Source organism: Eubalaena glacialis, chromosome 2, assembly GCF_028564815.1.
Source record: "Eubalaena glacialis isolate mEubGla1 chromosome 2, mEubGla1.1.hap2.+ XY, whole genome shotgun sequence".
Taxonomy (NCBI): Eukaryota; Metazoa; Chordata; class Mammalia; order Artiodactyla; family Balaenidae; genus Eubalaena; species Eubalaena glacialis.
In genome coordinates, this window is record NC_083717.1 from 33,807,117 (window position 1) to 33,825,347 (window position 18,231).

An 18,231-nucleotide genomic window follows, 5' to 3' on the forward strand; every position below is an offset into this window, starting at 1 on the left:
GCCCACACATAGGATGTTGTAATGCTGTGAAAAAGAGACTACTTTGATTGTACTTGTATATAGTTTTTGTGTCTAAAATGACCTATGGGTTACATTAAATTCCTGAAGAGAATATAGTACAAATTAGAAAGTTTTAAACACAGACTTGTCATCTGGCACACTAATTTTAGATTGTCATAGATTAATCCGCTTCACTATTTAATGGCCTGAAGGAGGAAAGGAGCTAATTTAAACTGGATTAGTGTGTTCTACACTGTTAAAGCATTCCCAGATTGATCCTAAAAATTAAAGATGGAAAAGACTGGTAATTTGATTTTTACACAGGTGATCGGATTTCCTATAATTGATATATAGGGGTTCAGGGTTTGTTTTTGTGATGTGGGTAAATGCAAGTCAAGTGTTAATCCATTATATAAACATTTGAGTGCCTAGAACACCTGTTCTATGCAGGTGTGCCAGATACTAGAAATACAGTGGTGAGCAAGACAGATGGCTCCTAAAATTTCATGTTATTAAAATGTAGTGGGCTGAATTACATGGTCTAAATTTCACCAGGAAAGTGGCTTGTGTATTAACATGTACTTTGTTTCTAAGTAGTGGTGTTTTTATATTTAGTTTTCTCCATATATACATATCTCACTTGCAACAGATAATATTTATCTACAAGATAATTATTAACTGGGAAAAATGCAACAGGATTTATAGACAAAATGGTTTGATGTTTATTGGAAACTTTTTTAAAAATCAACTATATATTCTCAGTGAACAGAACATGGTATTTAAAACATCAGTTGTTCAAATTAACATTTTTATTAGATGGGTAGTAACAGTTTAATTTATTCAGACTTCTAAATGGTAAGAGTTATGAGACAAAGGACCACACCTAACTCATTGAGGCTGGATTTGTGTCTTATATTTTTTATATCCCTCACAACTCTGCATATAGTCAGTGATGAGTGAATGGGTTCATTGAAGGTGTTTACCCGGGAGTGTTTTATCTTGGCAATTTTGATATAACCATTATACTAATAGAATTGAGAAAAATTGTTTAAATAAAAGGCTTCTCTTTTTTTAAAAAAATAGCTGTTGTTTTGAACATTTCAACTTTGTAGTAAATGAGTAAAAATGTTTCAAATAAATTACGGGGTTTTTTTTTTTTAATACTTTAAGATTCTTTTAAGTTCTCTGAAGAAATCTCTTGGCCTCAAATTACCCAGCTTATTATAAGGTAATCTTTAGGTTTTATATTTGATCACTGGTTACTAAACTTTTCAGGAGAAGGATTTTTGTTTTTAATGAAAGTTCTTATCTGATAAACTCTTCAGGAACACGAATTAGTTTGTAGCATAACTAGTAATTGGACAAAGAAGTGAGGGGAAACTGCTTTTCTGTATTTTATGAAGAATTAGGAAACATTCAGAAGTGATTCTTGATGAAAGGAATAAGCTATGCTGCCTTTTATTTTTTTAAATAAATTTATTTATTTGTTTATTTATTTTTGGCTGCATTGGATCTTTGTTGCCGCGTGCAGGGTTTCTCTAGTTGCGGCGAGCGGGGGCTACTCTTCGTTGCGGTGTGCAGGCTTCTCATTGCGGTGGCTTCTCTTGTTGCGGAGCACGGGCTCTAGGCGCGCGGGCTTCAGTAGTTGTGGCTCGCAGGGTCTAGAGCGCAGGCTCAGTAGTTGTGGCGCACGGGCTTGGTTGCTCTGCGGCATGTGGGATCTTCCCGGACCAGGGCTCGAACCTGTGTCCTCTGCACTGGCAGGCGGATTCTTAACCACTGCGCCACCAGGGAAGCCCCAGTAGCGTGTTATTTTAAAAAGCAGTCCGAGTTGATCTTGTTTAAGGTACCAAATCATTTCCAGGTTTTTGAAATGATATGAGAAGTTGATATGGAGAGAAGGTAAGAAAGGGAAAAGTTTGTTTTTCTGCTTATATCTAAATGAGGATAATTTTTTAGAAAATTATTTTAAAATGTAAAAAATAAAATAATTACTTAGTGGAAAACTGATACTTGCAGAAACTTGAACTCATTAGTTATGTGGCTCATCTTGGTGTAACTCATACTTGTAATATTTATCCTTTACCTAGCATAGGTATAAATCTGAGTAATATTTTGAACCAAAATGGCTTTCTCTACTCCATTGTCCTTTTTAATTATTTTTAAAAAGTAGTTTTATTGAGATAAATCTGCATACAATAAAATTTACGCATTTAAAATGTGCAGTTTTAGTATGACAGTTGAAAATAGTTGTATAACCATCACTTTGATTGTGATGTGGAGCATTTCTGTCACACTTTGGAGTTAATCTTGTCTCCTTCCCCTGGTCCCTGGATCTACTTTCTGTCATAGTTGCTTTTTGTAGCAATTCATATAAATTGAGTCATACGTTATATAGTCGTATTTGTCTTTTTTCACTTAGTGTAATAATTTGGAGATTCACTCATGTTGTTATGTTCATAAGTAGTTCATTTCTTTTTATTACTGAATAGTATTCCATTTTGTGGATATACTGCAATTTGTTTATCCATTCACATTTGATGGATATTTGGATTGTTTCCAGTTCTTGGCTACTATAAATAAGGCCACTATGAACAATTGAGTGCAAGTCTTTTCAGGGACATGTGTGTAAATACCTGTAAACGGTAGCTTTGCTGTAGTTTAAATGTAAGGCCTTGTTTCTTAGTTTTGATGGGGGAGATAGAAAAATTTATATTAAACCAGAAGGTCAAAATTTATCTCAGGGAAAGAGTTGAATTGCCAGCTGTTACTCCTTTTCTTATACTTTTGTTTTATTCTTTATCTGCTTCCCCCCCAAAAAAGGCTATTACCTTTTCCCTTAACTAAAACGTCTTATAAAATGGCATTCCTTATTTAAAACTCAAATTTATAAGAATGTGCTAATTCCTTTTCAGCTCAGTTGTTCTCAAAGAGCCTTTTTTTTTTTTTTTAAGTATAGTTGATTTACAATGTTGTGTTAAGAATATGCTAAATTTTGAATGGGCTAGTTGAACCATGGCTATTTTATACACTTCCTGTCCCCTACCCCCTAGTATTTCCACCTCATACTAAACTTTATTGTTTTGGAGTCTTTTTTCATTTCTTTCTATAGCACCCCCTTTCTCTTCAGAATAGGGACCTGTATAGTACAGATGGGTTAAGGGAAATACAGAAGAAGCTACAGATAAAGAAAGGTTCATAATTTGTCATGTCATATATTAGGGGTTTGCTGGAAATTCAGATGCAGACCATGTTGATCTGACTTAATGAAACCTGTGAAGTAAGCTGTATTTGCTGACTCATGTATATATGTTATAATCTTTTCGGCAGTGTAGTTAAGAATTGATTTAGAAGCAGGTGATACCTGAAAACTTGCTCCCTGCCCTCCCAAATATATTCATATGTATACATACAAATGCCCATATACACATCCCATATTTCTTAAGTTAGGGATTTTAGGTTTAAAATTGGATTAAATTTTGAGTTGGTCAGATTTCACTCACAGTGTGGGTTATTCTAATCCTTTTATTATAACAGCATTTACTGCAGCATTTAGGGAAATGGAGTTTGAATTGAGGTCAGAGGAAAAATTTGGAGAGTTAGCAGGTAGATTGGGTAGGGTAGAGTATTTGACACATGCTACCTGAGAAAAAGGGAGAGAAGGCAGGGAGTGGGATAAAATAATTTTGCCTGTTTTGCAGTTGGGCATTTTACAAGTACTTATTGAAATTAAAATGCCTTTTTTTAACAAGGTAATGTTTGGTGCTGCTGAGTTACAAAGATTAATGTGATATAGACTGCCTGAAAGAAGGCCACATGGCTCAGTAACACTGTTCCAGACCTGGAATTAGCTAAAGCGTACCAGTAAATATTGTACCAGTTAACGTTGCTCATACCTGATAAGAGGGTATATCCAGATTAGTATAGGAGACTAAATTCAGCCCTTCGTCCCAGGTCAACTTTGTCCTGACTCTTCAGTTTTGCTGGCTATCTACCCCTCCAATTGCTGCCTCTGTCTCTGTTAGACTGTGAGCTAAGTGACGTGTTGTTCTGCTCCTTTCCGAGGTGGATTGTTTGTGAGATTTCTTACTAGAGAGACTGCTGTTCTGGGCCTCCTGACAAGTAAAACAAAAATGAAGTATGGGCATAGGATGCAAATAATTACAATATAGTCAAAGCTTTGCTCTTAACAACTGTCGCAGTCTTACAAAGACTGACTCTTATAGTAGGTAAAAGACAATCCAAAATAAGTTAAAATGAGGGAAAATAGGTTAAGCCATTGGAGAGGAAGGAGCACATGAAATTAGTGAGGTAATAGTGAAGATTTTCTCCTTTCTTGCACATTTTATTTTATTCATTTTCTCTCTCTCTTTTTTTTTCCACCTCTTTCCTCCCTCTCCTTTAATTTATTTTATGGTTTTATGCCACAGAAATATTTGTGTTTTGGCCTCTCAGTGATTAACATTCTGTTATCTTGTCTTTTCCAGGTGCTCTGTAGGTCAGTGTGTGCTTTGTTGGCTTCTTATTGGCATAACAGAGTTTGTTTGGGTGGGACGTTTGTTTTAGTATTTCCCTTGTATATTATTGATCACTCATTAACTCTTGCTTTGGTGTTGCTTTGCTACCTGGCATAACTAGAAATTAATTTAATTTGGAGTTTTTAACAAGCACACACCTGCTACTGCATATCCAGTTGAGGAATAACCCTGCTTTATTGGAGAAGTTTGTCTCTTTAACTGCAATAGAATAAGAAGGTTGAGAGGAGGCAGACATTCACTTGACTCATAAGCATTCACATCTGATGTTTTCAATGAGAGCACTATTTCTCACAGTTGATTAAAATGGATAATCACAAATCAGTTTAGATTGCTGTTGAATTAGAGTTTGAGTGTATGGAGATGAGATAGGAAATAATGGTTCGCTTGTTATTATTAGGTATTTGGTTGAAATCCTTAGAATATCAGGTCCAAATATTTATTTTTCTTAGGTTTTATTTTGAAATAATCTCAAATTTATAGGAAGTTGCACTAATAATACAAATAATTCCCATATACCCCCTGGCAAGATTCACTCATTGTTAACATTTTGCTACATTTGTGCTATCATTCTGTTATATTATTTATTTTCTGAACTGAGAATAAGTTGCATGCATCCTGTCCCTTTACCATATAGTACTTAGACATATATTTTCTAAAAACAGCATTCTTATATTTTCAAGGACATTCCAGTTATCATATCAAGGAAATTTAACACTGATATAATACAATTCTCTAATACACAGCCCACATTCAGATTTCTCTAGTTTCCTCAGTAACGTTCTTTAATAATTTTTTTCCCAGTGTAGGATCCAACCCACAATCATTCGTTGTGTTTAGTTGTCATGTCTCTATTTTCCTTTAATCAGAACCATTTCCTTAACCTTTCCTTGTCTTTTATGACATTGACACTTTTGAAGAGTGACAGACCATTTATTTATTAGAATATCCCTCAATTTGGGTTTGTCTCATGTGTCCTTGTGATGAAATTTAGGAAATATAGTAGTTTGGGCAGGAATGCTACATTACTGCTGTGTGCTTCTCAGGGCATCACATCAGGAGGCATATGTCCATTTGTCCTGTTTTCAGTGATACCAACTTTGATCTTTTGATTAATGTAGTATCTGCCAAGTTCTTCCACTTAAAAGTTATTATTTTCCCTTCTCCAATAAGTAATTTGTGGGGAGATACTTTGGGAGTTAATATATGCTCTTCCTCATCAGACTTTCATCCACAAAGAATTTTAACAAATGGTAATTTTGCCTGAATCCATTATTAGTGTGATAGTTGAAGTTCAAATATTTAATTGCACAAACCCAGTAATATAGGAGGGAGACTGTTCTAACTGTTGGATTCTTTAGCTTTAGAAAGTATTTTGTGTTGAACTGGAGTTTGTCTCCTGAGACTTTGACACATTGTTTCAAATTTTGTGCTCTTGTGCCACTTGTGAGATAAGCCTGCTCTTTGCTTCTCTTTAACAGCCCTTCATAATGCATTCCCTTTTTGTGTTTTCTCTAGGTTATGTACTCCCATTTCTAACAGTTTCTTGTGAGAGGTAGCTTTCCTGAATTTATAACCATCCTGTTGGTTTCCTGATAACACTCATTTATCAATATCATACTTAAGATAGAGTACCAAATCCAGATACCAATTCCAGATATGGTTTATACCAATTTCAGATATGGTTTGATCGGTGCAGTAGATTGCTATTGCTTATAACCTAGCTTGATACGTAAGAACACCAGGCTTTGGAGACAAATAAACCTGGATTCAAGTCCTTTCTCTGCCACTTATTAGTTGTGTAATCGTCAGCAAGTTCGTAATATCTTTAAACTTCAGTTCCACAACCTGAAAAGAGTTGGTAATAATTTCACCTACCTTTTAGGGTAGAATGAGGATTAAGTGTGCATGTAAAATTCTGGGGATGGTGTCTATTGCACCGTAATCACTCATTAAATGTTAATTATTATTTTATAGAAAGGATGTTTCTGTTTTTACAGCCCATGATTGGTGCAATTTATTTTTTAGCTGTTGTAGTTTACTGTAGACTCATTTAAACCTGTGGTGAAAATCAGAAAGTTTTAATAAGTTATACTGAAGCACAGTTAGACTGTTGAACAAATATTTTAACTTAAGTGAAAATTATTCTATCAGTTACAACTTTTATAAAGCTCTGAGTTATTTTTTAAATTATTTATATGTACAGTATAAGTAGATTATAAAGAAACATTTGAGTTATTTTGAATGAATCCTAAAACCTTTAGTCATCTTTTATGACATAGCAAATATACAGTCAATTTTCAGCATTAAGTAAAACTTTAAAAATTAGCCAGTGAATTTTGAGTGTTTGGATGCTGTCTATTTCTCATGGTGTTTTAAAACCATGTTGTTAATATAAATAGTAAATTTACTCTGTAAAATCCTAAAACTTTTCCTAAAATTTACTATAGAAACTGGGGTTAATAATGTACCTTTATGGGGGAAAAATTGTTATCTAGCTATTTTAGGACATATTGATTGAACGCAGTTTTATTTTCCAGACAAGCTTTCTATAACACTTGAGTAACCTGTTGCAGTAATGATACTATAGAAATTTTAATCTGTGGGGAAATGTGGTGTAACCCTTCATTGTAAATGTTAGAAATATGGCTCCTCTTTCTGTCACAACGGGACCAAGAGTCTCTTTCTCCCCAGTCAGGAGGGTCCCAAAGGATATTCTTGGGACACTGAGGGCACCCCGCTATCTCCTTGTAAAAGTTGTTCTTTAATTGGTGGCTCTTTATGCTAAAGAAATTAGCTAAACTTTAGGGAAAAAAAAATACCTAGTTTTGCTTACTTTGGGTACAAATGATTATAAAAAGTAATTCTTCCTTACCTAGCCTGTGGCCAGGTGAAGAAAAATCTGTATGTTAAAGTTACATATTGTTAAATTGTACATTAGTGTCAGATACCAAATGAAATGTTTTTCTTAATTTTACATAGCAACCCTTTTTATATAGTTATAATAGTGAAAGCACTCCTTAAAAGTTTAGACAATTAAAATGTATATAGTCAATTTGAACTGTCTCAACTCTGTTTCATGTTAAATGTGTTACAGGAATGAATCTGAAGTCTGCTGCAGTAAAACACTGAAGGCTTTAAAATGTTTTCTTGCATAAAACTCAAAGTTTAGCTGCTTATGAGGATAGGGAAGGCAGGAAGCTAATGTCTGTCTCAAGATACAGGACAGCTGTTTGCTCATCAACCTCAACTGTGTGAGTAGACTTAAGCCTGTAACCCTATGTAATTAGGCATAATAATTTAAAATTTTTAAAATCTAAAGTGCTGAAAGATAACACATCAGTGTGATGAGATATTTTTTAGGGTCTATTTTTTTTCTGGTGGGTGCGATGTTGAGGGTGGAGTGGGTGGTAGATTTTTATTTATAAAATATTTTTGAGAATATCACTTAATAACCATACATCTTTTTTCATCATTATTCCATTACTGTGAAGCAAAAGAATATAATTCTTTAGATCTCTCTTTATTTTGCAGTTGATTTCAGCCTTTTAAAATTAATACTTTAACCAAACAGTCATGAAAATGTATTTTGGGAATATGATGTTAGATATATTAGTATAGAAAATTGCTCTTGGAAATAATTTAATAACTTAAATTATAATTAATAATTTTTTTAAAATTTATTTATTTGGCTGTGTTGGGTCTTTGTTGTAGTGCATGGGCTTCTCACTGCGGTGGCTTCTCTTGTTGTGGAGCACAGGCTGTAGGCACACAGGCTCAGTAGTGGTGGCATGCGGGCTCAGTAGTTGTGGTGCACGGACTTAGTTGCTCCACAGCATGTGGGATCTTCCCGGACCAGGGATCGAACCCATGTCCCTTGCATTGGCAGGCGGATTCTTAACCGCTGCGCCACCAGGGAAGTTCCTAAACAGGACATTTCTTGATGACACACAGCTGTATTTATCTGGAACATGAAAGGTTGGTCTTGCATCAGATGTAACTCCACAAAAGAGGAGGAAAGGAAGCAAAAATATGTCTTAAAGAATGTTGGTGAAAGGTATATTTTCTCTGGGTTTTAGGTAAAGTGATTTTTAGCAAATTCAGCAAAGTCATTATAATGTTAGTTTAAAATAAAGGCATGGATGGGTGAATTAAGTGGTGTTGCAGGTTTTGAGTTCTGTCAGTAGTGACTGCTTCTTGGATTAAAGTGAGCCATCTTTTTACTTTTAGATGCTGATAGAGTGCTTTTTAATCTAGAAGCACTGGTAGTGTTATGGATGGTGCATTATTAAGTCTTTCAGGAAGGATTAGGTATCAGTGGTTTTATTGTAAGAGAATCTCCTGTGTTGGGGATGATCCTACTAAAGCCTAAAAAAAGTAGTCTGGGTTTCAGCACTGACCATCACTCTTACTGTGTGTTTAGAAACATGGTAGGTGTTGTGGGGGGAGGTTGTAGCAAGAAGTAGAAACATGGCTTTATGTTCTGTGAGAACTTGCTGTTTACTGGAATCTAATCAGGGGCCAGAACACATCTGAACAGATAGCCATTCTAACTGAAAAAGGGAAAGGGGGAGATTATTTTAAAAGATATGTGAAAAATCTTGTGGAATTGGCAAGAAGTTTACAGCTTTGGTACCTTTCTATGTGTTTGGTGTTCTTCCTCTTCTCCACCCCAACCTTTTCAGATTGGTTCATTGGGTCAGGTTTTCACCCATGTCTACTTAACTTTTCTGGAGATATTATCCCATGGTACCAATGGAGCAACAAGAGTTAAGACGTGTAGGTAGTACAGGTTAAATTAAAAGGGAATGTTAACAAGGAGTCAATAGTTGGCAAGTCTAACTGCAATTTCTTTAACTGATTAGGAAGCAGGGAGGGGGCTGATAATATTACCTTCCTCATATAGATATGGTGAAACTAAATGAGACGGTTCATCTAAAGTGCTTAGCACAGGGCCTAGTACATAACAGCTAATGTTTTCAGTGAGTACTTAATAATGTATATCGAAGTATGTACTTTTCTAATCTGATTTTTTAATTTAGGGAGAAGGTTTGGAGAACTTAAGATTAAATGATGACCTATGGATACCCCACTCAGAGCATTTAATTCAGAGGTGGAGTGGCTGCCTAACTGGGCTGGTAGTTATGCCCTAAACTGTTCATGATATTCTATTAACCTTAGATCGGCTTACTGTTGAGCATTGTATGTTTTTAATCAGGAGCTTAGAATAGTTTTTCCGTATTTGCTTTAGCCTTTTGAACCCTTTGTTCAAATGAGATCTTTTACAGAAACCTGGTATTTAAAAATACTAAAAAGGAACTGTTCTGCTTGAAGCAGAAATGTTCAACCCAATCTACCATCTCAGTTTTCTCTTCACCTGTGCCCTCTGCCTCAGCAATCATTGACAGAATGCCTGGTTATAAGAAGTAAAAGCACACTTATGAGAAATTAATTTAATGAATGATTGCCTGAATGGATAAGCATGCATAAGCCCATGCACACCCTTAGATGTTTTAAGATTTTATTTTTGACTCTGGCTGCTTGTAGACTGGCTGTTAACTGAAGTTGGCCATGATACTGGTTTATCTTGAAAGGTGGTACTAATAAACAACCCCAGAAACTTGTATTTTACTTTACAGATATTGTTGACCATACCACATATCACATTGTGTTCTCCTTATAAACTATATATGAAACACTCACTCTTATGTTATCTGAGTCAAGGTTAATTGTATTTCTGAGTAATTGATTTCATTTTTCTTTTGAATATTGTACCTCTTAACTAGTCATATCCTTTGCATTGGCTACTAGGAAGAGTAGAGTCAGCTGAATGGCTTCTAATTAGCAAAAAAGCCCTATGGGCATGCGTTTTGTTTTGACAATATACCTGACTCCTCATTTTTTCTACCACTTTGTCTTGGATTGACCATTTTTGCTTCTGTCTAATGTTGTCGTATAGCATGCATTTTTAAAGTCACCTTAAATCCTTTTCAGCGCACCATGAAGTATATAAAAAATCATAGTGATGTGTTTAGTGAACAGCACTTGTTAAACCCTCCTTCCCGTTATAGGGTGATGGGATTCTCCATTGCTTATAGGTTTAAATTCAGACACCTTAGCGTGGATACAAAGCCTTCACTATATGGCCTTACTGTTTCTAGGATTAGTCCATCCTGTATTCCAGACACACAAGATTCTCTCGCCTGATAAGATACCGTACTTGCTTTATCCTTCCCCATAATTATAAATAGTAGGTATAAGCACTTACTAATCAATGCATCCTTTTGTAAACTTTGGTAGGAGGATGTTAGAAACCTTTCCCTCACACTTGTAATCAAGAAATCATCTCAGTAGGAAGTAAGATTAAGAGATCTCCTAACAGGTGATCACTGTCTGTGAGACAAAGTACACCTTTTATGTACCTGCCCTTTGTGAGCTGTGGGTAAAGAAGGAGTCTTGGATTTATGACTGTAAGATGTTATGGAAAAACCCGAACGAACTTTTTGGCCAATGCAATATTTGTGGCTTCTTTCTCACTACCAAAGTGGAGATGAGTAGTTACCACAGACAATATGGCACACAAAGCCTAAATTATTTACTTATCAGGTCCTTTAGAGAAAAAGTTTACCAACTCGTAATCTACAGTGTTGGGGATACAACCCTGAAAAAACTAAATAATCATTTTGTGTATTTAATTTGGTTTTTCTCTTTTATATTAGTCTTTGCAGACTATATTATTTGTTCATTGTTCATATTTCAATTCATGTTGAAATTCGATGTTGATTGCTATAAATAGCTCCCATAACTCTGAGTTTGTGGGGTATGTGTCCTTAGTAGGCCTTTCCCTGAAATGAGAAACTAAGAGCTGTATGCCCAGATTCTGTCCAAGGGTAGACTTCAATTTGGGGTATGTGGGTAGGAAACTAGAATGAGGAAGACTTTACTGTGCAGTACCAGTATCCCAGAATAGGTCAAAGAGGAAGAATACAATGAAGTATAATTAGTTTCAAGATTTAATAAAATTAGTACTTTTATTGTTTAATCAAGAATATTCATAAGTGGTGCTTTTTGGGGGGGAAGAAGGTAAGAGTATGGTGATGAAGAATACAGTGGCTGCTGACTGCTAGTACAGTTTGATGCATGAAGCCAAGGCTCCAGCTTGTTTTACCTTCCATTGCTTTTATGCTGCCAGTCGACACAGTGAAAAGGCAAATAACATGTTCTTGCTTTTATGAAAATAGTTTTGACCTCCTGGGCCTCTAAGAGGATCTCAGGGGTCGGATCCCCAGGGGGTCCACAGATAAGCTTTGAGAATTACTGACCTAGGGCATGGACTCCAGCCAGACTGCTAAGGTTGACTATTAGTTCCATCACTTACTACTAGCTGTATGACTTTAAGCAATTTACTTTAACCTCCCCATGCTTGTCTATGATATGGTGATAATACCTATTGCCTAGGTTTGTTATGAGGATAAAAGAGTTGAAGTTTATAAACGTGCTTAGAACAGTGCTTGGCACATAAAGCACTATATAAATATTATTAAATAAAACCAAATGGTAAAGCCAGTTATTTGTATAAAAAGTGTTATACAAAGTTTCGGAAGAACAGGAGAGATTTAAATTTAGAGATTGACCATACAATGGAAGAAATCAGGGAGAAACATTCATTTACGAGTATTGGAAACTAAGTTGGAGATTTGCCTTAGGAGAAGAGATTTCTTAAAGGGGCTGGGGACAGGGAGGTGAAGCACAAAGTCATGCATGTTGAATTATGAGGTTTAAGGGCAAAGAAGAAGAAATAAAAAGAAGGTTCATAAATGTGGATCTTGCATACATAGAGCTTATTTTATTAGTCTTTTGGAGAAGAAAAGTGAATGAAAGCCCATGAATGTGGAAACCAATGGGAAAATTTGAGTGGGTTCCCCATTTTGCAAAAAAAGGTATTGGGTTGCCTTGTGCAGGTAGTAACTGCCTAATTCTTTAAGGTATGCAGTATGGAACCTAGGTCGGTTTGAGAACATAAAATTGACTACAACTTTAATTATAAAATTACTATGTTTGGTATGCCAACTTAGGCAAATTGCTAAATGAACCTCTCTCTGAGTGAAATGAATTAGAAAAGATACCCCACAGCTTAAAGTGTGAGGCTAAGCATCTTTGTTCAGTGCACAAACTGTATAACATATGTAGTGGGCCCTGCTGGCAAACCTAGATCTTTTCTCAAACAGCAAATTCAGTTTCTTTTAAAAGAGCCTATTGCAGCCTGTTTGCCTTGTGGTAAATACTTGGTTACTACAGGTTGTAGTACAAGGCTGCTGCTACCTTGCCAGCACAGTTTCATTCATGCATTCAACAAATATTGAATGTCTACCATGTGCCAGGCATTATTTTAAGCATCAGTGAACAAAATGGACAAAATCTCTGCTGTTACAGAGGTAACATTTTAGTAGAGGGAAGAGAGATAAGTGTAATTTAATAGTAAATTAAGATGAAAGGCATTGAAGAAAAATAAAACTAGAAAGGGTAATAAAGGATGCTGGTTGCAATTTTAAATGGGGTAAAGGAAGCCCTCTCTCAGAAGATGACATTTGAGCAAAGGACCTGAAGGAGATGAGGGAACCTAGTTGTAGTGACTTCTGGAGGGTAGAAGTTACAGCAGTTACAAAGGCCTTATGACAGGAGCCTACCTGGCATATCTGTATATGATCAGGGAGGAGTGGGAGAGGAGGTCAGGTAATGGGGGAACAGATTATAAAGAGCCTTTAAGTCATGGTAAGGTGTTTGGCTTTTACTTGGTGAATTGAAGGATTTTGAGTAAGCAAGCAGTGTGATCTGCTTTAGATTTTAACATGATCACTGGCTGCTGTATTGAAAATACACCATAGGAAGATAAGAACAGAAGCAAGGAGACCTATATACCAGTAACTATATTAGTTATCAATTGCTATATAGCAAATTATTCCAAAAACTTCATGGTTTAAAACAACAAACACTTACTGTCTCACACAGTTTCTGTCAGGAATATAGACGTAGCTTAGCTGTATAATTTTGGCTCAGAGCCTCTCATGAGGTTGCAGCCCCAGATGTTAGCCAAGGTTGCAATCATCCAAAGACTTAACCAGGGCTGAAGGATTTGCTTCCAAGTTCACTCATAACCTTTTGGCCAGAGACCTCAGTTACTCAGCAAGTGGGGCTGTCCCTATGACAGTGGTAGCCGCCTTCCCCGCAGTGAGTGATCCACAAGAGAGAGAGAGCAAGGCAGTAGCCATAATGTACAGTGTCTTTTATGACTAGACTCAGAAATGACAAACCAACACTTCCACAGTATTCTGTTGGTTATCCAGACCAACACTGATAAAATGTGGGAGGGGACTACAAAGGGCCAGAATATCAGGAGGCATGGGGATCATTGGGGGCCACCTTGGAGGCTGGCAACAAATAGAAAATGAAATTTTAAAAAGATACCATGTATTGCCTTTTAACAAATTAAATACCTAGGAGTATCTAACAAGAAATATGCAAGACCTGCACGAACACTGTCAAAACGTTACTGAGAACTTAAAGAAGACCTAAATAAATTTAGGAGTCTGCTGTGTTTGTACATCTGTAGATTCAACACAACCCTAACAGATCCCCCCCACCAACCCCCCCCCCATAGAAATTGACAAACTGAATCTAAAATTTGTATGGAAATGGAAAGTGCCAAGAATAAGCAACACAGTCTTGAGGAAGAATAAAACTGATACCAGCTATCCAAAATCTATAATAACTTGAAACAGGATAGACAAATAGACCAGGGGGATAGAATTGAGAGTCTAGGAAAAGACCCGCATTACGTGTATGATAACCCATGTATGGACAAGAGTGAGACTGCAGTGCAGTAGGGAGAGGACAGTCTTTTCAATAAATGGATTTGGGTTAATTAGATAACCATATGGAGAAAAACATGAATCTTAATCCCTACCTTATTCCATACAAAAAATCAACTCCAGATGGATTACAGATCTAAATGTGAAAGGTAAAATAATAAAATTAGAAGGAAAATAGAGAGCATCTTCGTGACCTTGGAGTAGGCAAAGATTTTTAAAATAACTATAAAAGATAATTGTTAACAAAATCATATTAAGGTGAATTTTGGTTTCAAGACACCATTAAAAATGGAAAGACAAACCATCGTGGAAGGTAAAGTAAGCAAAAGGCAATCCAACAAAAAAATGCACAAAAAACTTAAATAGGCACTTAACAAAAGAGGATTTTAAGAATATTTAAAATAGAAAGGCAGATGTATTAATTTCTTAGGGCTGCAATTACAAATTAATACAAACTAGGAAACTTAAAAACAACAAAAATTTATTCTCTCACAGTTCTGGAGGCCAAAAGTTCAAAATCAAGGGGTTGGCAGTGCCATGCTCTGTAGAAGCTCTAGGAGAGAATACATTTCTTGCTGCCAGATTCTAGTGGCTGCATGCATTCTTTGGCTTGTGGCCACATCACTCCAGTCTCTCCCTTTGTCTTCACATCACCTTCTCCTCTGTGTCTCTCAAAACTCTCTCTGCCTTTCTCTTATAAGTATACATGTGATTGCATCTTAAGCCCAACCAAACAATCCAGGCTAGCTCCTCTTCTTAAGATCCTTAATTTAATCATCTTTTGCCATATAAGGTAGTATTCAGAGGTTGCAGAGATTAGCACATAGACATGTCTTTGGGGCTACCATTTAGCCCAGTATAGCAGGCAGTACTAAGTATTGGTGAGGTATGGAGTAACCGGAATGCTCATACATTGCCAGAGGCTCTAACGTTGCCAGGAGTGTGTAAATTTGTATAACTGCCTTGGGAACTGGTAGTATCTGCTTAAAGGTGAACATACATATACCCTATGACCCAACATGTCCCCTCCTAGGTATATACTGAGCAGAAATGCGTATGTATGTTAGTCAAAAAACACATACAGTAATGTTCATAACAGCAATATTTGTCATAGTCATAAGCTGGAAAGTTCCCAAATCCCTATTATCGCTAGAATAGATAGTGGTTTATTCATGTAGTGTAATATACTAGATAGCAAAGAGAAGGAATGGACTGTGGTTAGACGCATTAGCATGGTTGAATCTCAAAAACAATTTGAGAGAAGCCAGACACAATGTGTGTACACTGTATAATTCCATTTATTAAAAGTTCAAGAATAGGAAAAGCTAATCTAGGGTATTAGAAGTCAGCATAGTGGTTATCCTTGGGGAAAGGATAATATTTGGAAAAGAGCATGAGGAAGCTTTTGAGGGGTACTGATGATAATCTGTTTCTTGATTGGGGTGCTTAGTTACCCAGTTGTGTTCAATTTGTGAAAATTTAAACTTTACACTTGGGACTTGTATATGTTTAAAGAAGAAAAGAATGGGAGTTGTTGGTTACTTTTGTAGGTTTCTTTACTATAGGACATCTCAGTTGAACTAATGGAGTATCTTTCATTTTGATATGCATTGATTATTCTGTTCTGTTTGAAAGTTTTAGTAGAGCAACTTGATTATAACATTTGTAAGGACTTTGAATTGCAAGTGACAGAAGCCCAAAGCAAACTAAAGCAAAATGAGAATTTGTTCACATAACTGGGAAGTCTGAGGGGTGGAGCTGTCCTCAGTAAGCCTTTGTCTTGGCTGTCTCCTTCCTACCCATTTTGGCTTTGCTTACCTTATTTTAATTAATTATGTGGACTCTTTCTCCATTGTGGCAGAGACGGCCACCAGCAGCACCAGGTTTACATTGTATTGTCTTCAGTGTAATCTCAGAGCAAAGTCTGCCTCTTTCCCAGTAGCACCAGTAAAATCCAGGGAGAAATGAGTGATTGGCTCAGACTGAGTCATAATGCCCAGGCTTGGATCACGTGCCCACCACTGAGACAGGTCTGGCCCTGAGGAGGAGGGGTTAAGCCTACCCAAAGCAAATGAAATGGTCTTCCCACAGGAAAGAGAGGTTCTGTTAATCTGAAAGAAGAAGGAAACATACCAGGCAGACAGAAACTATCAGTTTCAGGAATATGGATGTCTTCCCAGTCCAGTTATTGAATGATTTTGTAATTATTAAGACACCACGGATTTTATTTAGCCTTGGTGAATAGAAAACTGTGTGCTAAAATAGAGGACAGTTTGTACCAAGAACATTACTGTCATTTTTCACATCATAGCTACAACTCTCTGTATAAACTATACCTGGTGATACAGATTTGGATGAAATATTGCCTTTCATAGTTCTTTCCCCTTATTGGGTGATGAACATATACTTAAATAAGAGATGAGGCTTAACAAGAGCAAATAATACTTTAAATTTACATTGCTTGGATTAGAGAATCCCACAGTTAATAGTACCTGTGCTTGAGTCCCATGTCTACCTAGACTCCCCACATCTTCTTCAGTGATGATTGCATTAAAGTCATTTGCTTATTTAATCCGGAGGTTGGCAGACTTTTGGTTCATCACCTGTTTTTGTTCAGCACATGAGCCAAGAATGGTTTTTGCATTTTTAAGTGGTGGGAGGAAAAATCAAAAGAGGGACATTTTATAATGTGAAAATTCTGTGAAATTCAAATTTTGGTGGCCATAAGTATAGCTCATTTGTTTACATATTGTCTGTGGCTGCTTTTACATGACAACAGCCGAATTGAGTAGTTGTAACAGAGACTGTATGGCCCTGAAGCCTAAAATATTTACTGTCTGGTCATTTACCAAAAGGTTTGCCAACCACTGATTTACACATTTTTGGGCAGAATGTGACAAATTAGAGTCAGATGATGGGAATGCCAATCAGAGTTTTTCTGAAACCTGTCTTCTTCAACTGGAAACACTTATAGTGGCTTCTTTTTGTGAGATTTATCATACCAGTCAATGAAAACTTTCCTTATATCAATAACTGGGAGGTTTGTATATATTAGAATTAGCTTTGGAGTCTCTTATCCTTACATAACCTAGTATGTTGAAATTGATGAATTATTTGCTGGGAAGGAATATGTAGTATCCTCAAAGATGTATTCTCATGTTAGCTGGACTCGCGCCTTTTTGTCTTTCAGCCCAAGAAACAGCAGGAAAGACAACCTGACATAGGGAACTGGGGACTGCTATACAGAGAGAGAACAACAAAGCATCCTCAGTGCAGTAGAAACCCTAATCCAAAGTCCCTATACTTTTATCAGAGTGAGTAGCATTTGTCCCACCTGTTCTATATTGAGTCATACTTTCTGATCTATTTGTTTTATGAACTTTCCTAGATATTTTGTAATCTCTGCAAAGGTTCTTGACCTCCAGAACATAGGTATGTTGCCCATATGATAGGTATCATCATAGGTTAAGATTAGGTAACTGAAAGTGAAGGTAGCCTTGAACTGGATGAGCTCTATCTAAGAGGGTCCTAGCTGATTGGTTTTAATTTGAGGAACATCAGTCCACTGTTGTCAGGTCTTGCTGTTTTTCAAGAGAAGCTGGAAACCTGGGATTTTTATTTGACATTCCCCAATTTCTGAATGCTAACAATTAATTTTTAAAAATTAATATGTGCTGGCTTACCAAACATGCCTGTGGGTCAGATTTAACTTGTTTGCCAGTTAACAACTTCTGTATTTAAGTCATCATTATAAATTATATATCCTCCCTATTTATTTCAGGAGGAGGGAGAAGAACAATGAAATGAAAAATTGTATGTGCCTTTTG

At 36.3% G+C, this 18,231-nt stretch overlaps 1 protein-coding gene across 5 annotated transcripts in view; it reads left to right on the forward strand.

Moving 5' to 3' along the window:
• ZFAND6 (zinc finger AN1-type containing 6) overlaps positions 1-18,231 on the forward strand; it is a 74,983-nt gene that overhangs the window by 33,049 nt on the left and 23,703 nt on the right. Inside the window, exons 2-3 of one of the 5 annotated variants that reach the window (XM_061181718.1) lie at positions 7,633-7,789; positions 17,595-17,718. The exons of 2 other annotated variants lie outside the window; for them this stretch is intronic. The gene's annotated coding sequence lies outside the window, so the exon portion shown is untranslated. The remainder of the gene's footprint in view (positions 1-7,632; positions 7,790-17,594; positions 17,719-18,231) is intronic. 2 more of the 5 variants (XM_061181719.1, XM_061181717.1) reach the window with 2 other exon arrangements.